Source organism: Camelina sativa, chromosome 18 (assembly GCF_000633955.1).
Source record: "Camelina sativa cultivar DH55 chromosome 18, Cs, whole genome shotgun sequence".
Classification (NCBI taxonomy): Eukaryota; Viridiplantae; Streptophyta; class Magnoliopsida; order Brassicales; family Brassicaceae; genus Camelina; species Camelina sativa.
Genome location: NC_025702.1, coordinates 10,594,409 through 10,601,733, shown reverse-complemented (window position 1 = coordinate 10,601,733; position 7,325 = coordinate 10,594,409). Strand labels below are relative to the sequence as shown.

Sequence of the window (7,325 nt, the reverse complement as noted above, 5' to 3'; positions counted from 1 at the left end):
CTGGAAGAGAAATCAAAGTTGTATGAAGATGGTGGGCTGCAATATGTGTTCATGATGAATAACATTTATTACATAGTTCAGAAGGTGAAGGATTCTGAGCTGGGTAAACTCTTGGGTGATGATTGGGTTAGAAAGCGAAGAGGGCAGATACGCCAATATGCTACCGGTTACCTCAGGGCATCCTGGAGCAGGGTGCTATCTGCTTTGAGGGACGAAAGCATGGGTGGAAGCTCAAGCGGTAGCCCGAGTTATGGACAAAGAAGCAACAATTCGTCCAAGATGGCGTTAAAGGAGAGGTTCAGAGGTTTTAATGCCAGTTTTGAAGAGTTATACAGGCTTCAAACGGCTTGGAAGGTCCCGGATCCGCAACTTCGTGAAGAATTGAGAATATCTATATCAGAGAAAGTAATTCCGGCTTACCGGGCTTTCTTCGGAAGGAATAAGAGTCAACTAGAAGGTGGTAGGCATGCTGGAAAGTACATAAAATACACACCAGATGACCTGGAGAGTTACTTACCAGACCTGTTTGAAGGAACTCAACTCGTTATTCACCACCCAAAAAGGAAAAGTTAAGCTCTCTTTGCTGGATGATGACGACGACTCTCTAGCTGGAAGGACAGTCTTGTTTGTTTGAAAGATGACAGTGGCCAGGTAAATTATAAGCCAGGGGTTTAAGTTATATATGTGAAAGTCGGACTTAGACCCTTTTATAGACTGTGTCAAAATTCTTATGTACATGTCTTAATACTTATCATGTTATGACCAATGACTATGCTCTTGTTACAAATGGTCTTTGCTCTGTTGGTTTGTTGGTTTTGAGAATATGGCACAACAAGATTTAAGAAGAAAACAAAATGATGTGTGTTTTCTAAAACTAAACTGAAAATGTAAGTCAACAACTCCAAATGCTTCCTTTGTGTTTGTTCATCTGATCATCACTGACTAAAACCTGACATCTCTGTGAGTTAATGCCATTCCACTCCCAGCAGCAAAAAAAACATCTTCAGAAGCTCTTAGCAAAACCGCAGAGGATTTATGTCCTAACATGTTGCAAAACCAGAGATTTGTACTTATTTTAGTCTGAATCTGAACTAGACTGTATTAGAGCCCACAAGAAAGACAAGCCCAATCCCAATGTGATGACATGTAACTAGGGTTCGTTCTTAGCAAGATGAAAATCATATATATAATGATGAAATGAAATGAGAACTTAGAGAGTAACTTAGAGAGTTGTCTTAAAACAACTCTCCTTTCTTCAATCTTATAAGATATCAAATACTATTTGCTCTTGGTGAAAACTTAATCTCTCTTTCCTATTTCTTTAGTTTCCTTACACAATAAAGCTCCTAATGAGCTATCTTATATCTCTAGCTTAATAAGTTCTTTAAGAGCACAAATCTATCTTGTTTGAGATTGTTTTCAGACTGACCCATGCGTCTCTCTGAAATAGCTGGAAACAGCTTCTGCCTAGGATCTACTGAAGGTGGTTGTCTTGGAGTTTCAGAAGCAGATGAGGCTGTAGAGCCTGTTTTCTGGCCATCCTTACGGGTCTCCCTCGTACCTCTCTGACTTCTTTGCAGGACTTATCTAAGATTATCAAAAAAATCACGCACAATCACAAACAAACGCAACCCTTCATCTTTTCCAGCTTTGCCATGGAAATAGTCCCCTGTACTTTTCACCAAAGCCATTATTCTCTTCTCTTCCTCAAGCACTGACACGATGCTACCTTCAGCATTTTGAATAAAATCTTCTAGCGCTTCACGAAACCCACTTTCCTCGCCTGAACTCTTCATCTCTGAGTTGACAAAGTCCCGAGCTTTCGACAAAGCATGACCCATTTTAAGAACAGTCCCTGTTAAACAATCAACATCTATGTTTGCAGATTTCTTTACATTTTCAAGCTCACTGCTCAACCCTGAAACTTTTTGAAGTCCAAGATTACGGTAATTCTCTTCTGCCTCTTCAGTGGTTTCCTCGGCTAAAAGATCCTCTGTTTTAACACTTGAGAAGCTTTGGCTCTCTCTGATAGTACGAGCTGCTATTAAAACCTTCAGTCCTAATTATCTCTTGAACAACGAACTGGAGGAGCGTTGTTTTCCCATCAGTGCCCTTGACGTCTGCTAATTTTAAAAGAGTGTCCAGCTTGAAAGCTTGAGCACCACCCCTGAATGTACCATCATTCATTCGGTTTCCGGTCTTAAGAACTGCCTCTAAGAGCTTCAGGAACAGCCGACTGCCCCTAAGTTCTTTACAAGCAACTACACAAAAGAAAATGCATTTAGATTGGAGAAGAAGCTAGATAGATATTTGAGAGAGACTAAGAAACTTTGTTATCTGTTTTCCTTTTCAGAACATAGTTTTTGTAAAGATTAAAGGAAACGTACCTCTAATGTCTGAAATGATTCTTTAACAAAGGCCATTTCTTCATGGAGTGTACACATAAATAGAAGTGCCTCTAGACGCTTGAAAGCGAATGGGATATCAACGACTGCTTTCAGGAATCGTTCAGCGGTTCCCAGTTGAGCTATTTCACCACAGTATAACCTAAGTAAGCTTTAGTTCTTCTTCGGGTGTTGGTGCCATCTTTATAATTAATTCTACAGGAAGCTCATTTTCCTAATTTAACGAAAATTATGTTAGAGAACACATGGGACAAGGTTCCACCTAGAAAAAAATAAAGGAAAAGAAGGTTACCTTCGCGAAGTGCATCACACACTTCTTCTGTTGTCGCATTCAAAGCACGCAAAAGAATTGATAGATTTTGTCCTTTCTTTGGTTCCAGAATCTGAATAAACTGAGGTAAAGTAACTTGTCCAGAGGACCCCTTCTGAATTCACCTTCCTTTGTACTCTATTGCAGTATATGAAACCTATTGTCAGAAACTCAAATCATCCTTTGAAAGGAGATCTTCTATATGCTATTGAAAGAGTGTTGAAGCTTTCAGTTCCAACTTTATATATATATACGTGTGGCTTTGCATGTTCTAGTACTGCTTCGTCCACCTTTGTTTTGGTATGTTGTGTTCCCTTCTCTTTCGGGGTATTTTCCAAAGAAGAACAACAGAAAAAGCTACATCTCATCAAGAAATTGACAATTTTAGTCTCTCCTAGTCTTTGATGTGATTTATTGGAACATTTTTTTATTCTCTTTATTTTCACTCTACAAAGCTTTCGCAATCTTTGTTCAATTTATTCTTTTTAAAAAGTTAAAACTAAACTCTATTTTGCAGGGCTGTATGTAGCCGTGTACTTTTATTCTCTTTATTTTCACTCCACAAAGCTTGTTCAATTTGTTCTTTTAAAAAGTTAAAACTGAACTTTATTTTGGAGGGCTGTATGTAGCAATCCCTCTATGCTATATGTATCCAACCATGTACTTCAGTACTTTTATCATCTGCCCAATTCACCATGTATTAGCTATATATAAACTTTTACGATTAGAGTAATTTACCCCCAAATCTATTATGGTTTTGAGGAAATCAAAACCTCTATGTCAAAGAAAGGGTTGCAATTTAGTTTTTAAGATTTGGCTTCGAGTCAACAATTTACATTCAGGGTTAGTCTAATCGTAAAAATGTTAACGTTTACGATTTTAAATCGCAATTAAAGGAATTGATTAAATTTGGTTAACTCGAGAAAATTTTATAGATTGGGTGACAATTCCACCGTGGAATATGAAGTTTACAACTAGCACATGGTGAAATAGATAGAGGCTGATGTTAATGTCAAGTCACAAACCCAACAACAAGCTCAAGTCCAACACCAACAAAAAAATCTCACACCAAGGTCAACGGTTCAAAGTTCCACAAAAGTGCGACAGGACAACGGTTCAGAGCTCCTCACTGCAACCTCCTCTGCAACACAAGAAGACAAATGTGCAAGTTACATAAAAGGAACAACAGACCAAACCTGCGGACTCTCTGAACGTTGTACTATCAAACCGTTTTAGTCCCATCTTGTTAGAAGAGAGTGGCTAGATGATTGACAGATGTCATAAGATCCTACAATGTATCAAGGGATCTAGAATGTTCTCCTTGTAGTATAAGTATCAACACCTTGCATTACAAAAGTTCTGTTGTACCTCTCCCAAGCCTCGCAGAAGGCTTCTCTAGTGTGCTGTTGGAACGATGAAATCTTGTTCCTCAGGGCAGCGGTCTTAGCCTTGGTGTAGAAATGGTCCAGAAACGCAGATCTACAATGTTCCCATGATGTCAGAGACCCAGGTGGCAATGACTTCAGCCAACGTGAAGCTCTATCCGCAAGAGAGAAGGGAAAGAGCTTGCACTTCAGAAAGTCTGGCGGTATCCCATTTGAACCAGTGGTGCTACATATCTCCTCAAAATTCTCGATGTGGTCCATCGGAATCTCAGCTGGGAGACCGTGAAATAGGTGCTGCTTCACTAGAGAGATCATCTGTGGCTTGATCTCAAAATCTTGTCTCGGGATGGTGGGAGGAACAATCGCCGCTCGGTTGGTGTAGAACACATGCGGGTTGTCCTTGTCCCCAATGGACGGTTGTGGCGGCGCGGCTCTTTCGTGTTGAGCACGGAGCAACTGCCCCAACTGTTGTCGAAGTTGCTGCAACTCGGCAGCCATATCCTCATTGTTTCTGTTGTCACCCATGTTGACGGATTGAAACTTTCTGTTCTTGCGGTTTGTTCTTTCTGCCAAAGAGAGCTCTGCGGCTGACAAAGCAACTAGTTCTTCGGTGTTGTTTCTTCTTGTAGATCTTCTTGACATGCACCTGAAACACACGCAAAGAAGAAGCAGAAAGACAAATCAGTAAGGTCTTAGTCTAGTAATTTCGCCGAAAACCAAAGGTAAAAATTTGGTCCCCGGCAACGGCGCCAAAAACTTGATACACAGAGTTTTAAACCCTATTTTCCTACTGCAAGTGCACAGCAAAGAAGTAGTACTTAGGGGTCGAATCCCACGAAGACCAAGTTTTACTCTATGGTTCTATTGGTTCAATTTCAAGCTAAGACAATTCAAAGTTGGGTTTGTTTGGTAACAGTAACGCGATTAAAACGGTATAAAAAGGCAATAAGCAAAACACTAGATCAGAGATAATTCTCGGGAATTTCAGAGATAGCAACTAAACAACTATTCATGGCATAGATTAAGTACCAATCTAGAACTCAAACATAAATATAAACTGATCCACTGTCGTGGTATCAATAACTCTATCTGATCGATTCTGTGCGGAAACGCGGAGCACGTGCTCAGACATCCGGAGCACATGCTCGGCGGTCCATAAACCCTAAACTGTCGTTTGAGCCCAGAATCGCAGACAAGCATTAAAGAACAGGAATGATAAGTTCACAAATCACCTACACATCAACTTTCGCAGGTCTAGGATAATTTGCCCACTAATGTCTTTTCTAGCAACCTATTACACTTTTGATGAATAGATAAACCTAGAATCATAGATTGGGTGATCAAATCAACCTAAGCATTAAGTCTAACAATAGTGAAGACAATCGATTATATAAAGCCCTATTTGTGTTCTGTTGCTAACCCATGAAACCCCTTTTGAAACCCCTAATCTAGCAAAGAAAACTACTCAGACATAGAGAAATGAATCATAGCAAAAGATGAGAAATTCAATGACATAAAAATAAAAAGGGTTCAGAGAATGCTTCACAAGGTAGCCGCTCTTCTCCCTCTCACCAAAAACGTCACTCAAAAACAAAAGAAAAGGTATATCTCTCTCTCCTAAAAACTCTAGGTTAAATAGCATACAAGTAGAGAAAAATAAGGAAAGATTCCAAATTCAAATCTCCCTATTAAAAAGCGATCTCAGCCCTCTTTCTCTCACAAAGGATCGCCTAAAATAAGGGGAATTAGGCAGGGAATCGGCGCCTAGATGCTTGCCACGTGTCGTCATGAAACCGTAGAGTTGGGAGCATGTGCTCGGAAATCGGGAGCATGTGCTCCTGGGTCTAAAATCAGCTTTTCTGCTCCAATTCAACTCCTTTCTGCTCCAATTCAACTCCTTTCTGCTCCGATTGCTCCTGCTGTTCCAATCCTTGCTTTTAGCTTCCTAGCCTCTTGTTATAACCTGAAAAGGACTCAAACAACTACAAAACTATCAAATAAACGGGGTCAAAGTGAGTCAAAACCGTAACATATCATATACACAACATAAGTTTGAGCCGAGATCACTCCAGTGTGTTTTTCTTGGCTACAATGCTCAATATAAAGGCTATAGGTGTCTTTACCCTCCTACTGGACGTGTGTATATCAGTCATCATGTTATCATTGATGAAGCATGTTTTCCCTTCACAGATCGATACAAGGGTTTGGTGACACAACACAAGACTGGTACTCTTGGTGCTTGGCAAGCCGCTGATTCCTCTGCTCCAATCCGCGTTCTACCTACACTTCCTTCTCACGTCACTAATTTTCACCAGGATTCACAGTGGCTTGAATATGTTGTGGAATATCCTCAGGATACTCCCTGTTGTGCTACTCCATCTACCAGTGTCGAACCGGATGTCTCTGCGTCTCCAAGCGCAGCTCCCTCGACGGATCAATCTACGATGACCACTGATGTACTTGGCTCTCCGGGTCAAGTCTCTGCTCCTGACACCACTGCAACGGACATCACTGCTCCGGTTCAATCTGTTCATCCCATGACAACAATGTCTAAGGCTGGTATTCATCATCCAATCCCATGGCATGCTCTTGTGGCCATCAAGACCATTCCATCTCTTCCTCAGACCGTTGCAGAAGCGTTAAACCATGCCGGTTTGAGGCAAGCTATGTTAGATGAACTCAACTCCATATATGAAAATCACACTTGGGACTTGATTCCTGCGGCTGAAGCTATGAATGTACTGGGTTGCCGTTGGGTCTTCACGGTTAAGCTCAATGCTGATGGCACTGTTAACAAGCTGAAAGCTCGTCTTGTGGCCAAAGGCTTCAACCAAGAGGCTGGTGTGGATTTTACTGAGACATATAGTCCTGTTGTGAGGACTTCTACCATTCGGATTGTTCTCTTTGTTGCAACATCAAAGAGTTGGGATATCACTCAGCTGGATGTGAAGAATGCTTTTCTTCACGGTGATTTACAAGAAAGTGTCTATATGGTCCAACCTCCAGGCTTTGAAGACGTGAACAAACCAACTCATATTTGCTCACTCCGGAAGGCTCTTTACGGCTTAAAACAGGCTCCCAGGGCCTGGTTCGACAAATTTAACAACTACCTCCTAGAATTTGGATTTGCGTGCAGCAAAGCTGATCCCTCGTTGTTCACGTATCGTTGGAACAGTGACACACTAGTCCTCTTATTGTATGTGTATGACATACTGTTGACAGGTT

At 40.9% G+C, this 7,325-nt stretch overlaps 1 pseudogene; it reads right to left on the bottom strand.

Annotated features, from left to right (window-relative positions):
* On the bottom strand, positions 1,236–2,423 carry LOC109130483 (annotated as a pseudogene).